Here is an 8,926-nt window from a genome sequence, read left to right on the forward strand (position 1 = left end):
GAGGAATCACAATCCCAGACTTCAAGATATATCCCAAAGCTGGAGTAATCAAACAGTATGGTATTGGCACAAAAATAGACACGTAGATCAATAGCACAGAGCAGAGAGCCCAAAAATAAAGTCACACTGATGTGGCCAATTAGTCTACGACAAAGTAGTCAAGAACATACAACGAGGAAGAGGCGGGCTCTTCAATAAATGGTGCTGGGAAAATTGGACAGCTACATGCAAAAGAATGAAACTGGACTTTCTTATACCACACACAAAAATAAACTCGAAATGGATTAAAAACCTAAATGTGAGACCGAAAACCATAAAAATCCTGGAAGAAAACATAGGCAGTCATTTCTTTGACATTGGCTGCAGAAACATTCTTCTAGATATGTTTCCCAAGGCAAGGGAAACAAAAGCAAAATTCAACTATTGGGACCACACCGAAATAGAAAGCTTTTGCACAGTGAAGGAAGCCATCAACAAAACAAAAAGGCAACTTACTGAGTGGGATAAGTGCAAAAAATGTATCCAATAAGGGATTAATATCCAAAATATATAAAGAACTTACACAACTCAACAACAGAACCCCCCACCAATCCCATTAGAAATGGGCAGAGGACCTGAGTACACATTTTTCCAAAGAAGACATCCAGATGGCCAACAGACAGACACATGAACATGTGCTTAACATCATTCATCAGCAGGGAAATGAAAATCAAAACCACAATGCTATCACCTTACCCTTGTCAGAATGGCTAGAATCAAAAAGACAAGAAATAACAAGTGTTGTCAAGGATGTAGAGAAAAAGGCAAACTTGTGTACTGTCGGTGGGCATGTAAATCAGTGCAGCCACTGCAGAAAACACTACATTTTTTAACTGAAAAAATTAAAAATAGAATTCGCATATGACTCACTAATTCCACTACGAGATATTTACCCAAAGGAAAGTAAAACACTAATTAGGAAAGACATACACACTCCTGTTTATTGCAGAATTATTTACAACAGCCAAGATATGGAAGCAACCCTACCTGTCCACCGACAGATGAATGGATTCACGTGTGGTTGTGTATGTGTGTGTGTATATGTACACACACACACACACACACACACACACACAATGTGAAATTACTTACCATATCAAATGATGAGATCTTGCCATTTGCAACAACATGGATGAATACAGCAGGTACAAAACTAAGTGAAATCAGAGGAAAAGAGACAAATACCATATGACTACACTCATATGTTAGAATTTAACAAACAGAAACAGAAAAAAGAAACAAAATGCAGACTCTTAAATATAGAGAACTGGTGGCTGCCAGAAGTGGGGGAGGGGAGGGAAGGGGGAGGGGTGAAATAGGTGAGATTAAGAGAACACTTATGATGGGCACTGAGTAATAAACAGAATTGTTGAATCACTATATTGTATATATACGTATATATTGTATATATAATATACAAAGAAGTCCTCACTATATGGTTATGTATAGCATTATGCATGGTGGGGTTATTAAATATTGAAAATATGCCAGATCTTTAATAGTAAATTCAACCAGTTTCCAATAAAAATAATGGCAGAACTTGAGAGGTCAGCAAATGGCTAAGACAAATCTTTAAATAATAATCAAAATGAAAAAGAAAACTATTCATGTACTTTCTCTTTACCTTTTATACAATTTTGTAGATATTTCAGCCAATAGCCTTGACATAAAAAAGGGGTTTGTACACTATTAATCGTCTGGCACGATACACTGGATATACAGACAATGAAGGAATCTTGAAAATCAGCTAGACAATCCTCCCATTTTAGAGGTGCATAAATAAACCCAAGAATGATTATGACATTTATCTAAATTCATAAAATTAGATATCCAGAGTAGAAACAGACACTAAATTTTCTAATTCCGATCCAATGGGATTTCTCATAAACCATGATACCTCTTCAAAACTTGACCTTTTTAAAAATTTTTTTTAATGCTTATTTTATTTATTTTTGAGAGACAGCATGAGCGGGAGAGGGCAGAGAGAGAGAGAGAGAGAGAGAGAGAGAGAGACCCAGAATACAAAGCAGGCTCTAGGCTCCGAGCTGTCAGCACAGAGCCCGACGCAGGGCTCGAACTCACGAGCCGTGAGATCATGACCTGAGCCAAAGTCGGATGCTCAACCGACTGAGCCACCCAGGCGTCCCAAAACTTGACCTTTCGAGTAAACAGAGGTTTCAGCACGTACCTCTGTTCACCTTTGCAAATCTAGCTTTTTCTCCTAAATCGCTGTGCCCTTCTAAGTTTACACATGCTATAAACGTAAGTGGCACACGCTTTAGAGGTAACATTGTGATGAACGAGTAAATGTGATCCCCTCAGCAGCCTGGAAACAAGAATTCATCTGCACATATCGACAAAGGTCACATATTTGTCATGGCTACCTGGGGCCCGGCCGATAGCTTCTTTTGGAAATTATAAAAACAAAAACTGAATAATTCAGTTATTTTCAAAATGTTTCATTAATGTTAGTCAGAGCTTAAGTTACTTACGTTCCTTCACATTAATTATCAAATAAACTCTTCTACATGACCATTAAGTTTCCAGAGATCCCTAAATGTCTGAGTTTCTGACAAGCAGACTCTCCCTGGCTTACACAATTACCATCAGAGCTCCTCCAGACAGGCTCCTATATCATCCATGAACTCAGCCAAATATCACATACCATATGTCAATAATTCTGCTTATACGTCCTAAATGTATTTTTAAACAATTTTTATTTGGAGGCGAACGTGACTATCAGACAACATTTAGGAAATATCTCCCTTCCTTTGGGCTTTATGCCTCTGTTTATAGATGTCCCTCCATGATTGAACCTAGAGGGGGAAATGTACTTTTTATGGTAGTAATTTTTTTCTCTTTTCCCCCCATTTGTTCAGCTGAGAACAGGAAATGAAAAAACTTGAGCAATGGAATTGAACAAACTATAAACTACATCTGTTTCTGGCGGGCTGCAGGCCTACCCACCGTCCTCACAGTGCTGTGGGACAAATGCCCCGCTTACATCTGCTTTTTGCCTAGGCTGGGATTTCATGTCGTAGATTTCTCTAACATGACAGCCAAGTGCACAAAGACGATATAGAAAATAAAGCAGACGCCAACAGCGGGCCGAACCCAAGCTAATCGGATAATATTGCTATAATTTTTCAGCCTTTTTCTTTCTTTTTTCTTACAGGACTAAGCTTGCCCTGGGTGATATCTCGTAGATTTGCAAATCCCATATACCATCCCAAAGTGAGAAACCAGAACATTCCATGACCACGTGGGGCCCAGTCAGCTGCAGCTCTGACAGAATAGGGGGTGTTGTTAGGGAGCAAAGGGAGGCAACTCTGAGAAAATAAGTTATTGACACCGAAAAACAGGTACTTGAACGAAAGTCAAAAGATATCTTTCTGATGGGGTGGAATAGTGTTTGGCGACCTGACAAATCACACATCCACATGGTGTACTCAGCTACCAACTTCGGGATTGTTGCAATAAGATAGAAAACCGAGAATAAGGGACATACACCTTTCACCGGCGGAACAAAAAACGACGAAGGCCTAAAAAGCAGACTGCCATGGGGAGGCAGGGGTACAGAAAGGGAGACAGCAGGCAGCAGAAGGGATACTTCACCTGCACCAGTTTCCTGTAATGGGCTGGATCTGGTTCCGAGCCCAGAGAAAAAGAAAAATGTACCTCCTGTGTCTACTGCTTCTATACCAAACGGGGCCAAAACTCAGGGGAGTGCCCGTTAAGTGCGGCCTTTCAGCTTTAAGAACAAAGAAAGAAACTTCTGTGAACTGGCATTTGAACTTAAACCCCACGCTAAACACCGCTTCTATGGCAAAGGAGTTCAAAATGGCTTACAAATGAACTTCTTGAACAAAACCTTTCCCAGGTAAGAGATTTCCTACAAAGTGGCAAAGAGGAAAACAAGAAAAAAAGAGATCATCCCAGGAACCAATTTTGCTATGCTTAGGAAAACCTAGAAAGTTGTAGAAAGAGACAGGTTAAAATGTAAAATTTCTTCAAGCCACCAAATCATACATTTTGTGTGAAATGATTTTGGTCCTAGATAGCGGTGGATTAGCAAAGTCTTTATGCCATATATTAGTTTAAAGGCCCTCGCTCCGTTAATACCATGTGCGTAACTGCATTTGAATGTATGTAAGCTGTTCCTTTGTTTATAGGTAGGCAGTGAGGCCAGAGAACGGAGGTTTGGAAAAAAAAACTGTTTAAGTGAGTTAATCATTTAAAGTGTGATTAGCTCTTCCAATTTTAGTGATAACTTTCTTACTCATCATAATGACAATCAAGTCACTGACCATCTGATTTCCCAATTTTAAATTACTTGCGGGACTGTCCTGAAATTACCTTGTTTTAAAATTTTTTTTTCAACGTTTATTTATTTTTTGGGGGACAGAGAGAGACAGAGCATGAACGGGGGAGGGGCAGAGAGAGAGGGAGACACAGAATCGGAAACAGGCTCCAGGCTCCGAGCCATCAGCCCAGAGCCCGACGCGGGGCTCGAACTCCCGGACCGCGAGATCGTGACCTGGCTGAAGTCGGACGCTTCACCGACTGCGCCACCCAGGCGCCCCGAAATTACCTTGTTTTACTTCATTCTTTATTCAAGGGTTTATTATCTGCTTCCCCTGAGAAGAGTGTAAATTCCATGAGGGCAGGGACTCCACAAATTGTTTACCACTGTATCTCCAGTACCTAGAATAGTACAGGACACAGAGGGGTTGTTGAGGGAATGAATGAATCATATAATGAAATTTTTTCCTATACCCATCTTATTAAAAAAGTGTAAATGCTAAAGCTGCTAAAGGAATATCTGAAACGTTGGTTAATCCGTTAGGATAATCTCAAATTCTAATTACCTCCAAATATCTTTCCATTGTCAGTAAATCATTCGCTTGTAAATTTGCTACCAATATGGTAACCATCTCAGTCTTCACAAAAGCATTCAGGCTCAATAATACTATTCTAAATATAATCCTAGAAGGTAAATATTAAGGAGAGCAGTTCCAAGCCATTAGGTTAACTACAGGCCAACTCCATCCAACAGTAGAAAGTTCTTGGCTTGAGAATCAAGAAACAGAGATTCTAGTCTAAACATTTACTTACTACTTGTGGGAACTTGTGTAGGCCATTTGACCTCTCTGAGCTAAAGCCTCCTGTAAAATGTCAAGATTGGATGTAATTGCCAAGACCTTTGGTAGCTTCAAAAGCCTATCAGGGCAAGAAATTGAAATTGTTAGCAGAAGGAAAATTGTACGATGCATATATACGTACTAACAACAGAATACGCTCCAGTTTTTACCGAGGGCCAGACCTTCGTCCCAAGTACTTAACATCAGTTAACACACAAAATCTTCACAAAGAAGTCTTTGAGGTGGCTTTCCTCCTTTTCGTTTTAGAGAAAGGGAAATGGAGGCTGAGACACATCAGGGGACTTTCTCAAGGTTTGAACAGACAGACGTGCACAGCTCACGACTCCAAGTGATCTGCCCTCTGCCGGCCTTCATCCTCCTGGCCCACCTCTTCCGACGTCTCTGCACGCAAGCCCCCCTGGATTTCTCTCTGGACCCTGAGCGCACATACTCGTTCCTGTCTCAGATCCTTTATACTACTCGCGCTCTTTCCTTGGAGGGTTCTTTCCATGGCTGGCTCCCTATCTTATGCGGGTCTCATATCAAAAACCATGGTCTTGCCCTGGTCCCTCTAGCCAAAGTCATCATGACATGCACCAACTTCTTGTTCTTCCCCGGATCTATCACCATGTGAAACAATCTCATGTCATTGCTCAGTAGTTCATTCATTCATTATTTCCTCCTGTGACTAGAATGTAAGTTCCACAAAGGCAGGGATTTTAAACTGTCATCACTGTATCTCCAATAGCTGGAACAGTAGAGGGGACAAAGTATTTATTGACTACACGAAAAACAGATGAGAGCATCAACAATGACTTTCCTATATTCAACTTAACTACTCAAAAGTATGAACACAAAAGCTACGCCCTTGATACGCTGAATCCTCTGTTATGCCGTTTGAGTAAGATTGTCAGACAAAGGAGAATTGAGTTTACTGACAATATTTAGTACTCACATTTCTCAGAACTTCTGCTTTACTGTCAATTCCTATCAAAATAATTATGTAAACATGACTTTTTTTTTTTTTTTCATTAAGCGAGTGCGTTCATTTCAGAGAGGAGTTTGGATCTTTTACTAAATCACCCAAGAAGCTGAGTGACAACATGACTCATCAAAAACATTAAGTTCACAGAATCTAATGCTTGCAAGAACCCTTACATTTTGTATTAAAATGTATATGCTTAAAGGGCGGAGCACAGGTGATGGGCAGAGACAGACAGAACAGCAACCACGCTGCGTGTCCTCTCTGGAGAAGGTAGTAAAACATTATTTTACCAGTACAGAAATAGGTGACAGTAGGCGAGTCTTGAGTACAGTCTGATTTGGGGGGGGGGGGGGGGGGGACTTAAAGAACACAGGGAGCCCTAGACTGGAAGGGTATGGAATAGTGGAAGGTCAGAGCTTTCACCGTCCTCAAAATTCTCATGCTCGCTTCCATAAGTTACTTCAGGTAGCTTTAAAAATCCACACAATATACTAAGAAAAGATAAAAACAGGGTAAGAAATGTCATCAGGGGAAAATGACAATAGAAGAGACCCACTGAAGCCAGGGCTGAAGCGAGTACACAAGCTGCCTGTGGATATGGACTCTTGGATCCTTGCTAGATCACCTACTGACCCAACCTCTTCTGGCATCCAGGGCGAGGAGAGCCTTGCGGGGCAGAGCCACCAAGTCTAGGATTCCAGGGAAGCCCAATCAGGCGTATTAACCGTTGTGCGGATGGGGAATGGGGCCCACGACAGGCACTGCTTGGAAATCCAAGAGAATCTCCTCCCATGGGTCCTCATATAGATGGCAGTAGGCGATGAACCAAGCCCAACAGCATCCTACACTAAGGGCAGCAATGTGTTTCCTCAGGCTGTTTTATATAAAATTACTCACTGTAGGCTGCGGCCCTGCACTCAAGAAGCAATTCAATAAAAGCAGTTATTCGAGTGGCCAACGGCAGTAAGCAGTCAATTAATGCAGTTCCGGGCAGGACCACATATACTTTCCGTGGTGTGTGCATGTGCGTGTGTGCACGTGCACACACGTGTGTATAAGCACGCTTTCATTCAAGTGAGCTTTCCACAGCATTGGAGCCTCAGGGACCTCAAGGTGTACTCCTTACCAGCCAGCTACCTGGAATGCAGCTACCCTGTGTCGCGCCTTCGTGCGGAGCAAGAGGCTATCCTGGGAGGGACTAACATTTCTCAGTCGCCAAGGGAAAAGGCAAGAAGTTCCTCGAGACATAATTTTGGAAATACAGATCAAGGGACCAACAGGTCCCTGAAGTTCACCAGCAGAAGGTAGGCAGCTGAAAAAGATTAACCTGAAAATTATACACGCAGGCAAACCAATCATGCATGCCTTTCGGCATTTTAAGTCTGGGGAGAGAACCTCTGAGATGGTTCATCTTGAAGAGCAGGTCGTTCTCTGTACAACAGAGGAGAACTGACTGAAAAATATATGCCTACAGAATTAAATAAGTTAACATACTGAATATGATCAAAAATTGTAAGGGACACCTGACTGGCTCAGGGAGTGGAGTGTATGACTCTTGACCTCAGGGCTGTTGAGTTTGAGCTCCACGTTGGGTGTAGAGAGTACTTAAAACTAAAACCTTAAAGTATGAGCCAGTTGTATGTTACAGATAGTTTTCATAAAAAATAATAATAATGACTTTTGTTTCAGAGTTGTACCCCTGCCATGCACTTCAAAGAATCTAAGTGTACCTCTCTATTCTCTGCTTTAACACTCTAGAAAAACAGAATGTGTGGCTTAATATTTAATACTGATGTTGTATTTCTGTACTCAAATATCAGTTTACCTATCTTAATGCAAATATATTCTTTTTTTTAATTTTTTAAACATTTATTTGTGAGAGACAGAGAGAGAGCAAGAACAGGGGAGGGGCAAAGAAAGAGAGAGGGAGACACGGAATCTGAAGCAGGCTCCAGGCTCTAAGCTATCAGCACAGAGCCCTAGGCGGGGTTCAAACTCACACACCATGAGATCATGACCTGAGCCGAAGTTGGAAGCTCAACCGACTGAGCCACCCAGGTGCCCCTAAATATAGTAATTCAAATATTCAATATATAACTTTTTTCATAACAGACCCTCTGAACTCCTCTGTAGGAATCTCACAGAGGACACCATTCTTTACATCATTCGCTTCATGAGGAATCTTGCAAAACATCCCTGTCTAGGATTAGTACCCAAAATATACAAATACAAATTAGTACACAAAATATACAAAAGGTACAAATTGTACCTCTTGAACAACTCGTTTATTTTTAAAAATTTTTTAACGTTTATTTATTTTTGAGAGACACAGAGAGACAGAGTGTGAGCAGGGGAGGGACAGAGAGAGAGGGAGACACAGAATCTGAAGAAAGCTCCAGGCTCCGAGCTGTCCGCACAGAGCCCAACGCGGGGCTCAAACTCACGAACTGTGCAATCATGACCTGAGCCAAAGTTGGACACTTAACTGACTGAGCCACCCAGGCACCCCTAAAATTGGTCTATTTTTAAACACATAAACTCTGTGAACCATGGAATTGCCCAGGTTAAAATTTTTCAGTTAATTGGCAAAAAGCTTAGTGATGACTTTTTGGTGTATTTGTAGCAAGTGTATAATATACATTTAGTATTCTTGTCATTGTTTATCTTTTAAAGTTTAAGTAATTTTTTAAAATTTTATTTATTTTAGAAAGACCGTATGCACATGTGCATGCACACGTGAGGGTGAGGGAAGGGGAGAGGG

Source organism: Herpailurus yagouaroundi, unplaced genomic scaffold (assembly GCF_014898765.1).
Source record: "Herpailurus yagouaroundi ecotype Mexico unplaced genomic scaffold, PumYag 250, whole genome shotgun sequence".
Classification (NCBI taxonomy): Eukaryota; Metazoa; Chordata; class Mammalia; order Carnivora; family Felidae; genus Herpailurus; species Herpailurus yagouaroundi.